Genomic DNA, 22754 nt, shown 5'->3' with positions numbered 1-22754 from the left:
TTGCTATAAAATTTGGTATTTCTGTGTTTTTTTTTTCTTCAGTGAATTACAATGTTAGGGAGAAAGTAAATTAGGATCCTGAGGTATGAAAAATGCCATGAATCCATATTCAAAAGGCAGTTAGCATCATATCCCCTTGTTTGTCCATTTCCGTTTGCCACTCTCTCTTTTTTTTTTTTTTTAATGATTTCTTTATATATTTTTAATTCTTTATTGTTGAAAGTTTTACATGTCTCCTTTCCCCTCCATTGACTTGTCCACTCCCACTCCACAGCTAATGCCTTCACTCCGCTAGTGTCTGTATCCATTGGTCATGCTCATATGCATGGATACAAATCCTTTGGTTGATCTCTTACCTTATCCCCCTCACATTCCCCTGCCTTTCCAAACTGTCTCTTTGATGCTTCTGAGTCTCTGGATCTATTTTTGTTCATCTATGTTGTTCACTATATTCCACAAATGAGTGAGATCATGTGATCTTTTTCTTTCTCTGACTGGCTTATTTGCTCTCCAGGTCCATACACGCAGTTGCAAATGGTAAGAGTTCTTTTTTTTTTTTTTTTTTTTTTTTTTTTTTTTTTTTTTATGGCAGCGCAGTATTCCATTGTGTGGATGTATCACAGTTTTTTAATCCACTCATCTGCTGATGGGTTCCCAAATCTTAGCTATTATAAATTGTGCTACTATGAACATAGGAGAGTATATATTCTTTCTTATTGATGTTTCTGATTTCTTGGTATATATTCCTAGAAGTGGGATTACTGGCTCAAATGGGAGTTCCATTTTTAATTTTTTGAGAAAACTATATTGTTTTCCACAGTGACTGCACCAGTCTGCATTCCCACCAACAGTGAAGGAGGGTTCCTTTTTCTCCACATCCTCACCAGCACTTGTCACTTTTTAATTTGTTGATGATAGCCATTCTGACAGGTGTGAGATGGTACTTCCTTGTCATTTTGATTTGCATCTCTAGGATGATTAGTGACTTTGAGCATGTTTTCATATGTCTCTTGGCCTTCTATATGTCCTCTTTTGAAAAGAGTCTATTTATGTACTTTACCCATTTTTTTTATTGGATTATTTATCTTCCTTTTGTTAAGCTGTATAAGTTCTGTATAAATTTTGGAGATTATCTTTTATCAGATGTAACATTGGCAAATATGTTCTCCCATGTAGTGGGCTTTCTTATTGTTTTGTTGATGGTTTCTTTTGCTGTGCAGAAGCTTTTTATTTTGATGTAGTCCCATTTGTTTATTTTCTCCTTAGTTTCCATTGTTCTAGGAGATGTATGGGTAAAGATAGTGCTACAACATATGTCTGCTATTCTGCTGCTTATGGCTTCTTTTAGATTTTTATGGTTTCCTGTCTTATGTTTAAGTCTTTTATCCATTTTGAGTTTATTTTTATGTATGGTGTAAGTTGATGATCTAGTTTCATTTTTTTTTTGGCATGTATCTGTCCAATTTTCCTAACACTATTTATTGAAGAGTCTGTCTTGACTCCATTGTATGCTCTTGCCTCCTTTGTCAAATATTAATAGAGCATAATGGCTTGGGTTGATTTCTCAGTTCTCTGTTCTGTTCCATTGGTCCTTTTGCCACTTTTACTACTATTAAGTATACTAGAGGCCTGGTGCATGAAATTCGTGCATGGGGGGTCCCCTCAACCAGCCTGCACCCTCTCCAGTTCAGGACCTCTTGGGGAATATCTGACTGCCAGTTTAGACCCGATCTCCAGGAACAGGTCTAAACTGGCAGTTGGGACATCCCTCTCACAATCCTGGACCACTGGCTTCTAATCACTCACCTGCCTGCCTGCTTGATCGTCCCTAACTGCCCCCCCTGCCTGGCATGGTCGCCCCATAACTGCCCTCCCTCACTGCCAGCCAGGTTGCCCCCAACTGCCCTTGTTGCCAGCCAGGTCTCTCCCAACCGCCCCCTCCCTGCCAGCTTGGTTGCTCCTAACTGCCCCTCCCCCCACCAGCCTGGTCACCCTTTTCTGCCTCCCTGCCGGCCTGGTTGTAGGCAGCCATCTAGTGAGGGCGTGAAGGTTAATTTGCCTCTTTATTATATAGGATTACTTTGGTTCTGCCTTGATCGAGAGGAAAAGACTAGACCAAAGAGGCCATCAAGTGAGAACTTTCTAAAGGTCTAAAGGAGAGAGCCAGTTGATCTCTGGTGAAAACAGAAAGTCATACTTCTGGTACACGGGTTTGTTTTTGGGCTCTCTATTCAGTTCCTTTGATACATGTGTTTGTTTTTGTGTCAATACAATACTGTTTTGATTACTATAGCTTTGAAATGTAGTTTGAAATCAGGGAGCATAATACCTCTGGCTCTGTTCTCCTTTCTCAAGATTGCATTGGCTATTCAGGATCTTTTGTGGTTCCATTCATGTTTTAGAATTTTTTCCCCCTATTTCTGGAAAAAGTACCACTGGAATTTTGATAGGGATTCTATTGAATCTATAGATTGCTTTGGGTAATATGGACATTTTACCAATAGTAATTCATCTAATCCATGAACCCAGACTATCTTTACATTTTGTGTCTTCTTCAATTCTTTCATCAATATCTTATAGTTTTCAGTGTTGTCAAATACGAGTTTTTACTTCCTTGATTAAATTTATTCCTAGCTATTCTTTTGGATGTGTTTTTTAATGGGATTGTTTTCTTAATTTCACTTTCTGATTGTTTGTTGTTAATGTACAGAAATGCAACTGATTTTTTGCATATTGATATTATATCTTACAAATTTACTGAATTTGTTGATTAGTTATAATTTTTTTTGGTGGAGACTTTAGGATATTCTGTATATAATATCATGTCATTTGGAAATTGAGGTAGTTTTACTTCTTCCTTTCTAATATGAATGCCTTTTACTTCTTGTTCTTGCCTAGTTGTTCTGTCTATGACTTCCAGTACTATGTTGAATATGAGTAGGTATCATTGTCTTGTTCCTGATCTTACAGAAACACGTTTCATTTTTTACCATTGAGTATGGTGTTGTGTGTGCCCTGCATATATGGCCTTTATTATGTTGAGGTATGTGTTCTTAATATCACGAATGGATTTTTAATTTTTTCAGATGCTTTTTCTGCACCTATTAAGATGATCATATGATTTTATCTTTTATTTTGTTAATGTTGTATGTTACATTGATTTGTGGATGTTGAACCATATTCATATCTCTGGGATAAATCCCACTTGATAATAGTGTATGACTCTTTTAATGTACTGTTGAATTCAGTTTGTTAATATTTTGTTACATTTATGTTCATCAGGGACATTGGCCAGTCATTTTCTTTTCTTGCAGTGTTTCTGTATGGTTTTGATATCAGGATACATTATAATTGGATAGCATATAAAGAGCTTCCCAGAAAAGAAAAAGATAAAGGATTTCATCACCACCAAACCAGTATTACATGAAATGTTAAAGGGTCTTCTTTAAGAAGAAAAAGAAGAAAAGGTAAAAGTATAAACAATAAAATGGCAATACATGCATGTCTATCAACAATTGAATCTAAAAAATGAAATAAATGAATAAGCAGAACAGAAACAGATTTATAGATACAGAGAATATTTTGACTGTTGCCAGATGGATGAAAAAGGTGAAGGGATTAAGAAGTATACATTAGTAGTTGCAGAATAGTCATGGGGATATAAAGTACAGGGAATATAGTCAATAATATTATAATAACTATGTATGGTGTTAAACGGGTACTAAATTTATGGGGGTGATCATTTAGTAAGTTATATAATGTCTAATCCCTGGGATGTGCACCTGAAAATAATATAATATTGTATGTCAACTGTAATTAAAAAATAAAAATGATTAAAAAATATATTGAATTTTAGAAAATAACAAAAATATAAAGTTAAGCATATATTAAAAAAATCATTTATAAGTGGACCTGTAAAATTTAAACCTATGTTGTTCAAGGGTCAGCTAACTGTATTATCATTCATCTGTTTATTGATGAAGTACTGTGACTTTTCCAAATGTTTAATTTTATAATTTACATACTTATTTTGGTCAAAGAAGTATAAAAATCACAGGTTCTTTATTTTAACTACGGATATGTAGAAGCTTTATTTTGCTGCAGAGGGAGAGCACTATGTTATTCTTGTGTTTTAACTATGACTGTGTTTTAACTGTGACTATCATCTACATTTTGCTCAATTAAATAATTTCTTTTGTTTTTGATGGAAGATGAGAATTTATTGGAATTCACTGGAGGAGTCTCTATCACTGTGTGTGCCAATCCACTTACGAATATACTATGTTACTCTTGAAAAAAAATTTGAAGTTCATAGAGTGGTAATCTGGCCCTAGATTGAATACTTTCTAACTTAGATCAAGAAATTCTTCATTCAGTAGAACTTGAAAATTTCTTCTTGTTGAATGAAAAAGGATATTAATACAATAAAATTATTTTTGTTTGATCTTATTAAAATTTTAATGACTAGTTTACTTGTCTAGAAACTTTCCCTTGGATAATTAAGTGTGGTGAATATGCAAAAATGAAATTGTGAATTAAACAACTTTTTATGTGTGTAGCTTTCATTCTTCAGAAATAGGACAATATGGAAGAGTTCATTAACAAAAAAGTAGAGACTAGCCAAAACAAATCTATTTCCAACCTTAAAATATGAAAAAAATAAACAGTTAAAAGTTGAAGTATTATAAACAACTTTTAGTTTTTAAGAATGTGGCAACTATTATAATAATATGTATGTAAGTATTTCTGTTTCTAAAAAAAATAGACCACATTTTTCTTTTTGAACTATGTGATTTACATGGAGTTTATTAGGACATATATATTACTATAAATAATTGTGAGTATGAATTTGTTCTTAAAAACCCTGATTCTTAGCATTTAGATTTTAGGTACAGTAATGCTCAGTTTTTATTTCTATAAATAGGATTAAAATTTTTTTTTTTTGGCTAGGAGAAATGTCAGTTTGTACTTAGTCATCAGAGATGAGTAATATTCTAGAAACTCTTTCTCCTAGTTTAGACTTCTTAATGTTATTTTAGTGTAATTTTTCAGCCACAGTGTATTGTATTTTAAGTGGTATGTTGAACAAAATATGTAGTAACAGCTGTTGTAGAGTCCTTTCCTATAAAAGATTACAAATGTAATAGAGTTGGATATCTTTATGTCAAACATTAAGAATTACTGGGCAATAGCAACAGACAGGAGGCTTTAAATAGCATTGTTTTAGTAGAGGATGGGGATGAGATATTAACTATCAAGTATGTTATTACCAAAATATACAGTATAGAAAGAAAAATTATGGGTCCTCTAAGCATCCTAAAATGTTATTTGGTTTCATTAAAAATTTTCAATACATTACCAAACTATTTTAATCTACCTTAAAATATACCTAAATAGATTTATCTACCAGGTGTATCAGGATGATTTCTCAGATGCATATCATAGGGAGCCCAAAGGAACTTAATAACTATGGGTTATATTATCAACTTTGGTATTTATCTCCTTTAAGCCAAGTTTCTTTACTCTTCACTGTTGCCATCCTACATTTGTGTGTGGGTTTTTTTTTATACAACATGCAAAGTATTTTCATGCATATCATTTAATCTTGCCTGTCATGTAATTGATACTCAATACTTGAGGAATAAATGAGAAGCTGCATCATCTACATATAATGGTTTTCATTTAAAGATAAAGAAGCTGAAGTACAGATGAAAACAAATGTATTGTCTTGCAATGAAAATATCGAGGTTCATATCCCATTTCTGAAATTATGTGCTCTTTGGAAAATTTCTCCTTTTGAGTCTCTGTTTCTCATGTGTAAAATGAAAATCCTTTTCTCCTTGAGGGTTATTGGGATGATTGAATAAAGTAATCTACACGAGCCCATCTGGTGTGGCTCAGTGGTTAAGGGTCAACCCTGGATCCAAGCGATTGACAGTTTGATTCCTGGTCAGGGCACATGCCCGGGTTATGGGCTTGATCCCTGGTAGAGGCTGTGTAGAAGGCAGCTGATCAGTGACGTTTCTATTTGTCTGTCCTTATCCTTTCCTCTCTCTCACTCTAAAAAAAGAATCAATAAAAACATATTTAAAAAATCATCTACATGAAAATGTTTTGAACTCTAATGCCTTATAAAAATACAAAATCAGGATTAAAAATTTTTAATTTACTACAAATTGTAAATCATCAACTTAATAGCATATTGGAAAAGAACAGTTCAATGGTTTTTTTACTGTGTCTATACCATTTCAATTCTAGAGACGCTAAGTCTATTGTAGGTCTGTATCACATTATTAATATTTATCATTATTGCAAAGCGATTGTTCTCATGAGCCCAAGACTTAAAGGTCATTTTATTCCTATAATATATTATAGAAGTTAATATGCGTGTAATATATTGTAAAAGTTAATATATTGTAGAAGACCATTGAATGAATGTTTCTTTATTTATTGATTTCAGAGAGGAAGGGAGAGGGAGAGAGAAACAGAAACATCAATGAAGAGAGAGAATCATTGATTGGCTATCCCCCACAAGCCCCCCACTAGGTATCAAGCCCACAGACTGGAATCGAACCCAGGATCCTTCAGTCTGGAGGCTGAGACTCTATCCACTGAGCAAAATGGGCCAGGGCTCTTTTTTCCCTCCAGTTGAAACCTATTTAGGTTTATAAACTACAAAAAAAAAAAGTTATGTAGTAGGTCACCAACAGTTTCATCTTATTTGCTTTAACCAGGTCTTTCCCAGAATATGGGATAAAGGTTCTGATGATAACCTTATTTATTTCCTTCATCTCTTCTTAAAAGAATATAATCTTGATTAATTATGATATTTAACCTTTATGACAAGTGTATGAAAATAAGTTACCTAATTATTGCCCTGTGACATTCTAAATCTACTAGGGCCCAGTGCATGAATTCGTGCACCTTGAAAGAAACTGTGGGCTGCGAGACTGTGGTGGGCACAGGGGCAAGTCTCAGCCTATCCTCTGCACCCCCACCAGGCCCCTCCATCCGCTGCCTCTGGTCCATGTATGCCAGCAGCCCTGCTCCCACTTGCTGATGGTGCCAGCCCTGTTTGCACCTGCTGATGGCACAGAGTGATTGGGGCTGGAGCCAGTAGCGGGTGCGAGTGGTGGCTGCTGCCCTGAATGCCCCTCAGGAGAGGGGGAGGTAGAGAAGCCTTGAGGGGTAATCAGGGCTGGCACCAGGTGCTGGCAGTGGCTGCAAGCAAGGCTGGTGCTGGCAGCAGGTGAGAGCTCTGGGTGGGACCATGGTGTGTGAGGGCAAAGGACTGGGTCCCAGGTTCGATTCCAATCGGGCATGTGCCTTGGTTGTGGACACATCCCCAATGGGGGATATGCAGGAGGCAGCTGATCGATGTTTCTCTCTCATCAATGTTTCTAGCTCTCTATCCCTCTCCCTTTCTCTCTGTAAAAAATCAAATATATATATATATATATATATATATATATATATATATATATATATATTAAAAAAGAAACTTAGGTGAATAGAACACAGAAAGTTAATATGGACTGGACTGGAACTGGAACACTCATGTAAACAGCACTGGCTCCTGGTGCAGTGCTATTTTCAGTGTTTTATGTAATGTATTTTAATGGTTCTAATTTATTAGATGAACATATGGTCCATTTGTTATATTTAGAATCTAAGTAAAATAAGACATTTTTAAAATATCTGTGTTGGGAGAAACCAAGATGGTGGCATAGGTAAACACCTAACTGCAGCCTCACACAACAATTTCAATAAAATACAACTAAAATACAAAATGGACATTACCCAGAAATACAGGATAGTCGACTGACTGGAAATTCTACAATGAGAAGTGTTCAGTATCCCCACGTGGTATAAGCCAGTGGTCGGCAAACTCAGTCAACAGAGCCAAATATCAACAGTACAACGATTGAAATTTCTTTAGAGAGCCAATTTTTTAAACTTAAACTTCTTCTAACGCCACTTCTTCAAAATAGACTTGCCCAGGCCATTGTATTTTGTGGAAGAGGCACACTCAAGGGGCCAAAGAGCTGCATGTGGCTCGGGAGCCGCAGTTTGCCGACCACGGTTTAGGCCACTATACTGGACATTTTCATCATTGAAGAAGTGCTGATATATACCATTGCTTGCATGTTCTTAAACTTCATACTAATGGTATCACACTAGTCATATTCTGGAGCTCTTTTCACTCAATAGTGTATTTGAGGTTTATCTATGATGACACACTAATTTGTGGACATTTAGGCTATTTTCTACTTTTAAATGTTAAAATAATGCTGTAGGAAATAGGGTTATGCTTATTTCTATACACACGTGTGAAGTTTCCTTAGGATATGCATTTGTTGGTTGTAATCATTTTTAACTTTATATGATGTGATAAAATATTTCCTTAAAGTAGGTATGTCAATTTAAGCTTCAACTAACAGTGTGTAAGACTTTCTTTCCTCATATCCTTGCTGAGACTTAATATTATTAGACTATCATATGTTATTTTGTTTTAATTTTTATTTCCCTGATATTTAGTGAAGATGAATAGCTTTTTATATGTTTATTGGTCATTTGAATTTCCTTTTCTGTGAATAGTCTTATCTTTTCTTTTTTTTAAAATATATATATTTTTTTGATTTAGGAGTTCTTTATAGTAATTCATTTTTGGTGATGCATTATAAAATTGTCCTATTTTTGTGGCTTTGTATTTTTACTTGTCTATGGTGTCCTGAGGCCTAAAAATTAAAAAAATTATTGTGTAAATTTTTTAGCCTTTTCCTTTAATGCTTGTACATTTTTAGGTCTTGCTTAAGCAAGTTTTTCTTATTTTGCTGCCATATGGTTCATTTCCTCCTTTTTTTTTTTTCCTAAAAGTTTTATAATTTTGCTTTCTAGATTTAGGTTTTCTCAATCTACCTGGGATTTATTTTATGAGGCAGTGATCTAATTTTCTCCATAAGTATTACTAATTTTCTATGCATCAATTTTTCAATAATTTCTCCTCTCCTCACTGATTTGTATAGCCATTTTTAATATACCAAATTGTTACATATGGATAGGTTTTCTATTCTGTGCAGTTGATTTGTTTATCTCTGTCAGTATTATGCTATCTAAATTATTAGAGCTTTATGATATGACTACAGGCCCAATGCACTAAATTCATGCAAGAGTAGGCCTTCCTACCCCTGGCTGCTGGCACCAGCTTCCCTCTGGCACCCGGGGCCCAGGCTTTTCTCCAGCAGCCAGCAGGCACCTCGGACCTGGGCTTCCCTCTCAGCCCCAGCTTTGTCCAGAAGGTTGTCCGTAAGGACACCCAGTCTAATTAGCATATTATGCTTTATTATTATAGATGATGACAGTTAGGGTAAATCATCCACCTTGTTCATCTTTTTAAAAATCATTCTGTTTTCAGTCTTTTCTCTCACATGTGAATTATAGGGTTGTACTATTAAGTTCTGTTAACAATCCTCCAGGGATTTTTATTGGAACTGAATTTAGAGAGAAATTTAGTGAGAATAGACATTTTTATGAAACTTAGTTTTCCCACCCACCAACATGGTTTATTTCCCCATTCGTTTGTGTTTCTATTTATGCCTGACAATAAAGCATGATTGCCTCTCTAGATGTTTTCTTGTGGCCTGGTGCTTTCTTGTGGATAGATATTTGACTCTTGATTTAACTTTTTTGATGTTTATGAATATATTCAGTTTTTGGTACTCTCCTTGAGTCAAATTTAGGTTACTTACACAAAATATTCCAAAAGTATTAGTGCAGTTTTAAATTTAAACGACTTCAAGAGTATAAATGCCACAGAGTTGTACAACAATTATTTGGACACTTATTTAAATTTCTTTTAAGTTTTATGGTTTTTTGAATTACAATTTATAGGTTTTCCCTCATTTTTTTTCCTTGTGCAATTTATTTGCTGAAGACATCAGCTTGTTAATCTGAAGTTTCCACTGTGTTTGCGTTTCTGAAGACCACCTCCAGTTTCAGTGACTCACTGGGAGAACTCAGGGCATTTATCAGAGAGTTGGCCTCGTGGCCATGATTTATTACAGCAAAAGGGCACAAAGCGATGTCAGGAAAGGGACAAGGCGAAGGGGGCCAAGTCCACAGGAAACCTGGCACACGCCTCTTAAGAGTCTTTTCCTAGAGGAGTCACACAGGATGTATTCAATTTCCTCAGGAATGAATTGTGACAACACATGTGAGATGCTTAAAGGGGAAGTTGACTGGAGATTCAGTGCCCAGGGTTTTTGTGTTTTTTTGTTGTTGTTTGTTTTTGTTTTATATTTTTTATTGATTTTTTTTTACAGAGAAGAAGGGAGAGGGATAGAGAGTTAGAAACATCCATGAGAGAGAAACACTGATTAGCTGCCTCTTGCACAACCCCCACTGGGGATGTGCCCGCAACCAAGGTACATGCCCTTGACCAGAATCGAACCTGGGACCTTTCAGTCCGCAGACCGAAGCTCTATCCACTGAGCCAAACTGGTTTTGGCAGCCCAGGATTTTTAATGGAGGCTCGTTACATAGGCATCCTCTGCACCCAAATCCCAGACTCTCAGAAGGAAAGAGGCACACGGAGCACTCTTATCTGTTCCTGGAGTGGTGGAACCCTACTGAAGTCCAAGTTTCCAGACACCAGCCAAGGTCCAGCCTTGCAAATGGGATATATGCCCACAACCAAGGTACATGCCCTTGACCAAACCTGGGACCCTTCAGTCTGCAGGCTGATGCTCTATCCACTGATTCAAACTGGTTAAATCTACCATAGCTTTTTTTTTTTTTTTTTTTTTTTTTTTATCCACTCATCTACTGATGGGCTATTAGGTTGTTTTCAGATCTTAGCTATTGTAACTTGCACTGTGATGAACAAAGGGGTGCATACATTCTTTTTGATTTTTTTTTTTTTTTTTGGTTTCTTAGGATATATTTCTAGAAGTGAATCCCACTAAGTATTTACAATACAATTACTCTGATCTGAAGTAACTTGAAATAATTACTCAGTGTTTTTAAGCCATCAACTTGATACATAGAGTTGTTTGTTTAATTTTACTTTCACTTTTTAGGAATTGCTTTTTAAATTCTTGATTCACCTTTGCTTTATTATTATATTAGATATTTACCTTATTTTAAAATCATATCTAGAAAAAAAATAAATTTGGAGAAGTCTAGCTTCTGCTATTCTCTCTTCTACCCTTTACTCTCCTTCCCACAGTCAGTAATTTAATTAGCTTTTGATTGATCTCCTCTTTGTTTTTGCTATGAGCCAACTATGTGTTTATATATTTATATTTTCTTTCTTAAACACATGCATACTATTCACATTGTTCTCCACCCAGCTCTTTTCATTTAATAATATTTTCTGGGAATCATACCATAATAGTATCTAAACATTCCTTATTAGGATCTGTTTTTTATCTAGTATGGGATTACCATACCATGAATGTAATGTAAGTTTGGACCCCAAAACTCTCTTTAGGTTTTACTCTTTCATGGGAAACTGTTTTGCTACCCAGAGCTTTGAGCAGAGACCCAGCTTCCTTGCTGCTTTCCTGAGCTGTGAGAAGAGTTTTTATTTTTAATATTTCTTTTAACAAAATATTTTTGATTTTAGAGAGGAAGGGAGAGAGATAGATAGAAACATCAATGATGAGAGAGAATCATTGATCAGCTGCCTTCTGCATGCCCCCTTCTGGGCATGTGCCCTGACTGCGAATTGAACCATGACCTAGTTCACAACCACTGAGCCAAACTGACCAGTCTTTTAATACTTCTTTTTATGGAATAAACACTCTTTTGATTTCCTGACCTTTTTACTCCAGTATCCCAGTTATTTCATTCTAACTCTCCTACTTGTGTGTGGGCCCCAAACCATATATTCTGTCTCTACATATGGACATTATACCTCAGCTAACTAGCTCTTGGGTCCTATTTCTGCTCTGTAGAGTTTCCTTAACTGTCATGCTGTCAGCTACTATTGTAGCTCTGGGATTGAGTTCTCTCTGTGTTTCTGAAAGTTGGGTATTTCTAAGATATGTATTAATTTTTGGTATGTGTTTTATCCAGCATTTCTATGTGTTTGGAGCAGGAATAGTTCACTTTGTCATGTTGCCAGAAGTAGATCAACAGCATTTATTTCTGTCAACCATGTTTGTCATCCCTTTTCTATAATTAGCTGGTTGAAGGAATACACACATACATTCACACATATGAAACAATTTTATAAGATATCTATCTTATAACTGAAATTATTTTATTTTCTACCAAACCTTTTACCCTTTCTTTCACTTGAAAAGATTATGATCTTCTACAGTAGTAGTTATTTTCAAGTGCTTTTCCATACATTCTCTTCCTTTTTCTCCTCTCTGTCTTGCTTATTTATTCATTTTTTTACATCTTTCTCTTAGTCAAAGAAAAACTTGTGTAGGAAACACAGGTCAATTAATCTTAGTGCTTCCTCCCAAAGGGCAATATATATAGTCACAAGGCTTTTAGACAATAACACTATAGTAAATATAGTCTTTTTAGTAAAATAGATAAAAATTACCTGAGTACAATTTGTGGATATTAGTGTAGGTTCTTTTTTTTTTTTTCTTTCTTTCTGGAAAAAGCTTTATTGTTTTCATTTGGTCCAATGCATGGAGAGGGCTTCAGGTCGTTAAAAAAATAGCTAGTAGTTTCAGGGAGAGGCTCAGGCAAAAGCCAAACATCAGGGGGATGCAGAGAGGCCCCTCAGAGGCCTCTGGGCTCCACAGGCGCCTAGTGGTGCTTGAGGGTGAGCCTTTTAAAGAGATACTCCCTCAGCTCAGCCTGGGGGCTACCAGGCTGTGGAGGTGAGTCAGGTGTTGCCCATTTTCTTGATGAGTTTTACCCTATCTCATCCCGGAAGTGGTTCTCCAGGAAGTCACAGAGAGGAGGGTCTGTGCAGATAGAACTCAGGGCCTGCAGCTCTACAAGGGCCTGTTCAGGTTCCTCTGCAAGGTCAGGGCAGCGTCCATGGCATCCTGAGTGTTGCCTACTTATCTTGGGAGGCTTCAGCGTCCTGGAAGAAAATGCGGCCACCATGCTTGTGCAACTTTAAGTGATGCTCTGCACCTTCATGCTTCTCTGCCAACTCTTGGAAGAAGTGGCCCATGCCCTCAAGAGCCACATTTTTGGGGTGAAACAGAAGCCCAGAGAGAGGTAGGTGTGGGAGGCCTGCAGATGCCCGGGGGCCAGGGGGTTACTGCAGCCTCCACCTCGGGATAATTCTGATGACTTTGGGAGCTCATGGCTGTTCGGCAATAAGGAGTGAAGGTAGAAAACTGGTGTGCTGGCTGGTCTCAGAGCTGGTTCTGAAGGTGGAGACAAGATATGATGCTGTGGAGTGGTCAGAGGCTGTCCCTGGCTCTGTTCTGTCCAAACACTGTTGAAGCAGGAGACAGATCCGGGACCGCTGAGGGCATGCTAGATTCTTGATTTAGGATATATTTTTGTCTTTGAAGAGCCCTTATCCAATGACATTCATTTCTGTTTGGATTTACGATGTTTGTTTCACTTGTACTCCCCTTTGTGCAGGGCAGGCGTTTCATTAGAACTGTACCTGCTAATTGCATGCCACCTAAAGGAACTTTTGTATTTCATATATTTTAGGTAGATCTTTTGCTATGCATTTTTTCAAGTTAAAATATGGAGGCAATATTTATATATAGTAAATAGCTTAGAAATATGTAAGACATAATTAAATCTACAGATTTCTTAAAGAGATCTGTAGCTTTGGAAAAATTCTCCTTTTTCCAAGATACATTTACTTGTAACTTTAAAATTTTTAAAAAATTATGAAAAAAATTGTTTTAACCGTTTTGAGTTTCTTAAGTGATTAAAATTAATAGCAATTTCATTCCTACTTGTTTTTGTTAGCTTTTAACTCATATTATATATAATATTTTAACCAGAGAGAAAAGTAATACAAGAAAGAGTATTAAATCTTTCTTTGGACTACTTTGATTGGCTCCAAGGGAAGTTAATTTTCAGGATAGTTCAAAGATATAATTATTATGATTTTCTTGCTATAAATTATTTTTAAAGAAACTTCGAAGCATACTTCTTCATTTATTTTTAAAAAGAGCACAGAAAATTTAAGTGCAAAAATGGCATACATGCCATTGAAAGCTGCGCATTGTTTATCAAACTTAAAAGTGAAATGTTTTTCCCTACTGGATTGGCTCAGTGCTTGACCTATGCACCCAGAGGTCACAGTTCAATTTTGGTCAGGGCACATGCCCGATTGTGGGCTCGGTCCCCAGTGGGGAGGAGGTAGCCAATCAATGATTCTCTCTCACCATTGATGTTTCTATCTCTCCCTTTCCCTTACTCTGAAATCAATTAAATAAAGGTGAAATGTTTTCCTATTATACCTTGATTCTAATTATGAGCGATCATGCAGTGTAGCTATTTACTGACATGTTTAGTGAAAATGTGAGGAAGGTGGTAAAGCTAATGAAAATCTTTTATTTTTTTATTCCTTGCCCGAAGATAACATATGTTTTACAAATTTTCTTTTTAGCGAGAGGGGAAGAAAGAGAGAGAGAGGGAGCGAGGGAGGGAGGGGAGGAGGGAGGGAGAGAGAGAGAAACATCAGTGTATGGGAGAAACATCAGTGTATGGGAGAAACATCAGTGTATGGGAGAAACATCAATCCATTGCCTCCTGTACATGCCCCTACTGGAGATCAAACCTGCAACCTATGTATGTGTCCTGACATGAAATTGAACTGGCAATCTTTTGGTGCACAGGATGATGCTCCAACTAACTTACCCACATCAGCTAGGGTGAATGAAATCTTAATGTGGAATTTTCCTGATATTTTGGGCTATGATATTTGTTACATTTATGATGTCACCTCTGACAAAGTTACATCAACTTAGATTTATAAATATGTATATATAAATGTATATACATTTGAGTATAGTATATATACATTTAAATATGAGTTTATAGGTGGAGACAATAAAATACACATCAAAATTAATAAGTATAAACAGTGTTGCTCTGGCTGGGTGGTTCAGTTGGTTGGAGCATTGTTCTATGCACTGAAGGCTGAAGGATTGATCCCAGTCAGGGTGCATGTGGGAGGCAACCAATGGATGTCTCTCTCTCTCTCTCTCTCTCTCTCTCTCTCTCTCTCTCTCTCTTTCTCTCTCTCTCTCTCTCTCCCTCTCTCTCTCTCTTCTTTCCTCTCTCTCAAATCAATTAATCCATATCCTTGGGTGAGGATTAAAAATATAGTAAATAAAGCAGTGTTCAACAAGATAACAGTTGAAGGCCCTATAGTTGTCACTGTTCCACAGTGATGTGAAACTAAGAGAGAAAGCTCAATTTTTCCTCTAGTTGAATTTTTCAAAGTAGGATCTTTTACCCATATTTTTTTAAATAGGAGCATGTCTTTGCTCAGATCTTGCAAACCAATGAGTTGAAGATTGACAGGTTGGTGAAGAGAACACAACTTTATATTTGGTTTCAGGGAACTGGAGTTTTAATTACAGCTCTGGTGATGAGGGAAGTGGGAAGGTTTGCATTTCACACAGCAACTCAAACAAATACAGCATAATATCTCCATTGCTTCCAAGTCATTTCCTGCTTCATCATTGTTCACGCACATCCTACACTTTGCATTAATAAAACCTGGGTTTTTGAGTTATCTGGTATCTACCACAGTCTATGGGAATGACTAAAGTTACTGCTAATCACTGAAGCATGTGAAACAATACCTTTTTAGAAAAGCACTCTATTGAATGTATTAAAAATTTAAGAAAGGGCTACATGTTAGAAGTCTATTTCAGAGTCATTGAATATTTTCTCATGTAGTATGTAAACAGCCTTATTGAAAATCTGTACCATTTAGTGTAGATATGTGTTTTTACAGTAAAGAGGAAGCTAACTAAAGCAAACACTTAGAAAGTGACCCACATACCTGCATGTAATATATATATATATATATATATATATATATTTTATTTTTTTATTTTTTATTTTTATTTTTTTTTTCTGTCAAGGGAGTTGACTGTCTCCTTATCATGTACCCAGGAATCTTGAATCCTATAAAAGGATCAGAATTAGGAAACAAGTTATTGTGCTTTGAGGTACCAAAGATAAATATTCAGTTAACAAAACAAACGAGAAAAATATCACAAAAGTCAGGGTGTGTAAATTAATAATTTTTATTAATCCTGGGAACAATTACTCTATATGGCAAAGCCAGGAAGACTAAAAAATCACCTTATATTTCTATTTTTAACTTATGAAAAGATAAATGTAGAAAACGTATTTACCTATTCAATGGAGCAAATAGTTTCCATAATGCATATATTAGAAGAAGATGCCTAACTATTTCAGAATACTCAAGGTGGGGAGACATAGTAGAGAGAGGAGAAAATAGCCAAAGTAATGAATAAAAGCAATTCTGACAAAGAGGTGGGGGTTCTTTCTACAAGGGCCAACCCGTACCATGTTTTCAATTCTGACTTTTTCTTTTTGTTGTTATGATAACTTAAACAACTTTTTAAATTTAATTCATTGGGGTGACATTGGTTAATAAGATTATCCAGAGTTTAAGTATACAATTCTATAATACCTCATCTGTATATTACCCCAAATCAAGTTTCCTTTTGTCCAATTCTGATTCCTTAAATAGATTTCTTGCAAAGTGTATTTTCCCTGGATTCTAGAATTTATAGGATGGGCTTAGCTAGCATTAACAACACAGCAGTTTATTTTCCTCATAGACAAACCTGCTTGATCAAAGCAAGACATAAACAGGATGCTTTGCTAATTATTACGTAAAGACAAAGATGAAATATGGGTTTTGGTGCTTATTTCATATTACTGTCTATGAATGAGTAAAGGAATTTAGAGTTTCTTTTTCTTTGTTTCACTTTGATTTTATTAACTTTTGGGGATACCTAATAATATTTAAAAAATGGATATTTAGTCTTAGAGAAATAATTCATTTTTTTCTCCTAGTCTTTTAGCATGTGGATATTGAGTTTTCCTTTTTTTCTATTCAGATCATGTGCACAATGTTTAGCAATAATACTATCTATATTCTACAATAGTTTTTAGAATTGTATACTGTACTTAGTTTATAATATCCAAAAAATATTATTTTTCTGGTTTTAATGTTGTAAAATACATCCAGAAAAATTGATTGAGGAGAACATTTCCAAAATAATTTCTAATTAAGTAGTGTTTTTATTTTCTCTTAAATAAGTTTTTCTTAAATAAAATTATGTAAATTTATTTTTTCTTAAAAGTTAAATGTCCAAAATATCTATATTTGTACATACAAATATATCTTAGTACAAAATTTCATTATAGTACATGTAGTTATATGTTAAAGATTGATAACATTGAGAATAAATGATTATTTCCAAATAGAATAAAAGGGTAGGTATTAGGAGCCTTAATTTAATCTCCATTACGTGGTCTTGAGCAGGTCTAGGTTCTCCTGTCTCTTGGTGAAAAGTCTGTAAACATTTACATTTCATTATAGAAATTGTGCACTTTTAAGGCTCACATGTTAGAATTTTGAAGAGGTTCTCACTCTTTTGTATACACACAGACAATACATACAAACCCGATTTGTTTATCCATTTATCCACTGATAAGCATTTGGGCTCTTTCTATCTTTTGGCTACTGTGAATAATGCTACTATAAACACGCATGTACAAGTTTCTGTGTGGACATATGTTCTCATTCCTCTTAGGTATATGCCTATGAGCAGAATTTCTGAGTCATATTGTAATTCTGTGTTTAACTTTTTGAGGAATATCCAACTTGTTTGTTTTCCACAGCAGTTGTACCATTTTACATGCCTACCAGTGATGTACAAGGGTTCCTATTTTTCCTGTATCCTTGCCCATAATTATTTTTTGATTTACACTTTCTTAGTGGATGAGAAGTGTTTTCTTCTTGTGCATTTTCTTAAATATCAATGAAGCTGAAATCTTTTAATGTGCTTTTTGGCTATATATAATCTTTGGAGGAATGTCTATTCAAGTGTTTTGCCCATTTTTTTATTTGGGTTGTCTATTTGTTGAGTTGTCAGGGTTCTTTCTATATTCTGAATATTGATCTCTTATCAGGTATATGACTGGAAAATATTTTCTTCCATTCTCTAGCTTGTTCCTTCACATTCTTGATAATGTTCTTTAATGTACAAAAGATTTTAATTATGAAGTCCAGTTTGTCTATTTTGACTTTTATTGCTCATGCTTTTGGTGTCATATCTAAGAATTCATTGCCAAATCTGACATTAAAATTACTTCTATGTTTTCTTCTGTCAGTTTTTTAATCTCCTGAATTTAAGCCATTAACTTATCTTAAATTAATATTATATAAGAAGTAAGATACATATTAAACTTACCCTAGTAATTATTTGTATGTGGTTATCTATTTGCTCCTACATTTGTTGAAGAAATGCTTATTTCCTTGCTGAATGATCTTGTCAAAAATCAAGGTAATAGATTTGGCTTATTTCTGGACTCTCAATTCTATTCTGTTGGTCTATATATCTATCTTAATGCCAGTATAACACTGTTTTGGTTACTGAAGCTTTGTATTAAGTTTTAAAATGGGAAAAGCATGTCTTCCAATTGTGTTTTACTTTTTCATTATTGTTTTGGCTATTCTTGAAATTCCATGTAAATTTAAAGAACTATAATTCACTTTGTGGAGTATTGTTATCTTAATATTAAGTCTTCAGTTCATGAACATGCAATACATTTCCAGTTACTTGGGTCTTTTTAAATTTCTTTCAGCCATGTTTTGTAGTTTTCAACAGATGTTTTTCAACTTCTTGGTTAAATTTATTCCTTGGCATTTTATTTATTTATTGCGAATGACATTGTTTTTTTAATTTAATCTTCAGATTGTTTATTGCTGCTGTAAAAACAACTGACTTGTGTGTGTTGATCTTCTACTCTACAGCTTCACTGAATTCACTTTTTAGTTCTAGTAGTTTTGTGTGGATTCCACAGGATTTTGTATATATGGAATTATGTTACCTACAAATATAGTTTTTCTTCTTTCTACTCCTAAAAAGCATCATCAATTTTTATATTTTTCTTGACAAATTGCTCTGGCTAGAACTTCCTACAGTGTTATCCGAGGTCAAAATGGACATTCTTGTCTTGTTGACTTAGGGAAAGCTTTTATTCTCTCACTATTGAGTATAATGCTAACTGTGAGTTTTTCATAAATACCTTTTATCACGTTCTATCTTGTTTGTGAGTGTTAATATCACGAGCGGGTGTGAAATGCTCCTTCTGAATGTATTGAGATGATCATGTAGTTCTTTGCTTCATTCTGTATAGTGGTATGTTTTACAATGATTGATTTTCATATGTTGATCAACTATTTGTTCCTGAGTTAAATGCCACGTGGACATAGTGTATAATTTTTTAAAATGTTGGATTTGCTTTGGTGGTATTTTATTGAGGAATTTTGTGTATATATTCTTAAGAGATATTGGTCTGTACTTTTCTTGTGATAGCTGTTCGTCTTTGACATCAGGTTAATGGTGACCGCATAAAATGTATTATAAAGTGTACCTTCTCTGTGATGTCTACTTTTACCACTCTTATTCAATGTAGTACTGGAAGTCCTAGCTACAGCAATCAGATAAGAAGAATTAAAAAACATCCAAATTGGAAAAGAGGAAGTAAAGCTGTCATTATTCCCAGATGATATGACATTGTACATAGAAATCCATGAAGACTTAACAAAAAAAAACTAGTAGATCTAATAAATGAATTCAACAAAGTAGCAGGATACAAAATTGATATCTAGAAGTTGGTAGCATTTTTATATACCAGTAATAAACTCTCAGAAATAGAAACTAAGAAAACAATCCATTTACTATTCTAACAACAACAAAAAAAAGGTTCTTAGGAATAAACTTAACCAAGGAGGTAAAGTTTTGAAAAACTTTAGAACATTGAAGAAAGAAATTGAGGAAGATACAAACAAGTGGAAGCTTATACCGTGTTCATGGAATGAAAGAATTCACATCATTAAAGTGTCCATACTACCCAAAGCAATCTATAGACTCAACACAATTCCTATTAAAATACCAATGGCATATTTCACAGATCTGGAACAAATATTCCAAAAAATTTATACGGATCCCCACCCCCCCAAAAAAAGACCCTGATTAGCCTCAGCAATTTTGAGAAAGGAGAGCAAAGTTGGAGGGATCATAATACCTGATAACAAAGTATACTTCAAGGCCTTTGTAATCAAAACAGCCTGGTACTGGCATAAGAATAGGCATATAGATCATTGAAATAGAACAGACAACCTAGAAATCAACCCACATCCCTAGGGTCAATTAATATTTGACAAAGAAAAGCAAGACCATGCAAAGGAGAAAAAATAGTCTCTTTAATAAGTAGTGTTGGGAAAACTGTTTCAGTTTATGCAACATAAAGAAACTATCCAATAACTCGCACCATAACAAGAATAAACTCAAAATGGGTAAAATACTGAAATGTAAGTTACAAAACAACAAATGTAAGTTTTTGTCTATTAAGTGCAATGTTCCTCTTAAGTGCAAAGAGTTCCTACAAGCTCGTTAATTGTTTTGGTGGAGGGACTGATTCTAGAGCTTCATCCCTTGCCATCTTCCATGGTGCTTTTCCCTTTGGACAATACGTTTTATGGTTGCCCATTTGTAATGAATGACAGGGGCAAGAGAAATAGGTACACACAAGTTCTCACACAACATATAAACCATGGGGATTATCAATAAATATTTATTGACTGCTGAAAGAGTATAAGCTGTCAGGTGAATGCTATAAGTTTTTTTTCTAGTTTCAGCTCAATATTCTTCCTGTTTTTTAAGGTAGTTTTTATAGTAGCCCAACATTGGTACACTAAATGCCTCTGTTGGAAGGGGTGACATGCCACATTGATTTTTCATCCTGAGTTTAGATCCAGATTGTCATTATAACGTGGGACCTGAAAGGTGGAGTTTGTGGAACAGCCTTATCTCTTACTGCTGACAGGGGTGCCATTTGCCTGTCTTTCTCCTTGCTCCCCCTTTCCAAGCCTGTGGGTGGGTCATGAACAATTGCTTCATGACTGTGTGCAGTCTGCAGACCTTATGTTGTGTAGGCCTGCTGTAGACAATGCTCTTTAATTGGGCAGAAAAGTTGCTGCATTGGCTTCTCTCCCATTTAAAAAAGCTGAGTACACGCTGTTACCGCAGCATTTCCAGGCTATGCCAGCTCGAGGAGCAAGATCCTAGGATTAAAAATCAGACTAGGGGCTCCACATGGTGATAAATAGCACTATTGAGTCTGATTATTTTATAACTGTAAGGAGGTGCTTTTTTGAACGTGGTTTAATATGCATTTACTCATTCTGGAAATTCACTAGATTTTAACTGCTTTTAAAGTCCCACTTAAGATGATTTTCATTAAAGATTTTGGTAAGTACTCAGAAAAGAACAATAGAGTACATTTGGGAAAAATGCTTTCAATGAGAGATCTTGGGTTGATTGACTGACTCTCTCTCACACATACTCAGAATGCTACAGGTGATAGAAAATTTAATCTCTTAAAAGTGTGAGTGAATAAAAATGGAAACCTGGGAGTGACCTGTTTTTCTTTGATCTATATTAAATGTGAATAAATCAGTTTTGGTGAAATTAAGTAAAATCATTTCCTTTTTCTATAAGTAATCACATTTTATGGTTGAATATTAAACTCTGGAAAAAGGGGCAGTTGTGATGGAACTATCAAAATATAAGCTATGTCATATGAAAGGATTGCTTTTAGTATGTTGATAGTATAAAAAATTCTTTAAAAATCTTTTCCTTATAATTAAAATGTCTAAATTATAATCATCTATGAAGAAACAAATAGTTTTAATCTATTCCATGGTTCTCCATGTGATGTTAATGCTATGTACATTAGTATTGATGCTTGAGTTTAATATTACTTTCACTAGCATTAAAATTGCTAACTCCATAGCTTTGGTAATGCATATTTGAATATTTAATCATGTTGCTATAAACAGCTTCTCTAATGCTACATTTTCAGCGAATATGATGGGCCTTCTGTTAGTGCTGGCGTTTAAGCCATCTTGCTTTCTATTTTCCTGTTGTATATACAAAGCAAAGTATTCCCACCTGAGATTTCCCCAAAGTTTCACTTTGGAAACAGAACATGATTTGAAAGATGTTTTCTGTTGCATGTTGCTCAAATCAGGTTTTGCTTTGAATCAAGCCAAATGATGAAAACATAGTTCAGTCTTCTTTCCAGCAGAATGCAATTACCTCTAAGGCCTATACTAAAAAGACCAACTAATTGAGAACACTTGTCTTTGTTTTCAGTTAGCAAATATTTTTTATTAAGAATGCCCATTTTTTTTTGAAATTCAAAAAGATGGGTTTATTTTTAATGAACTTAAGAGTTGGAAGCTCTGAAAAGTAAAGCAGGTTATCTTCCTCCTCAAGGGGACATATACTAATGCTATGCTCGTGTGAAGTAACACCGAGATACCATAAGCAAACAGTAGATGATTCATGTCAGATGGTTCTCCAATAATGTTAGGGGGTTGGGGGGGGGGAAGCAGCTGATGTATGGGATATTGAAGGCAGATTAAGTTGTTAATGTATATTAGTATATTCTTAATTTCCTTTTAATTGAAAAAGACATATTGACTTTAATTAGAACCATTTCACAGGAACTGTCAATTA

The 22754-nt window shown here is 34.9% G+C and overlaps 1 protein-coding gene across 3 annotated transcripts in view; it reads left to right on the top strand.

Annotated features, from left to right (window-relative positions):
* Nucleotides 1-22754, top strand: part of LOC311622016 (uncharacterized protein) — a 98982-nt gene that overhangs the window by 36035 nt on the left and 40193 nt on the right. For 2 of the 3 annotated variants that reach the window (XM_084882691.1, XM_084882693.1), the window contains exon 8: nt 3315-3467. The exons of the other annotated variant lie outside the window; for it this stretch is intronic. The gene's annotated coding sequence lies outside the window, so the exon portion shown is untranslated. The remainder of the gene's footprint in view (nt 1-3314; nt 3468-22754) is intronic. 3 annotated transcript variants of the gene reach the window in all.

Source organism: Pipistrellus hanaki (assembly GCF_964339955.1).
Source record: "Pipistrellus hanaki genome assembly, chromosome: 4".
Taxonomy (NCBI): Eukaryota; Metazoa; Chordata; class Mammalia; order Chiroptera; family Vespertilionidae; genus Pipistrellus; species Pipistrellus hanaki.
Note: the sequence above shows the minus strand (reverse complement) of the source record. Positions and strands in the feature narration are given on the sequence as shown.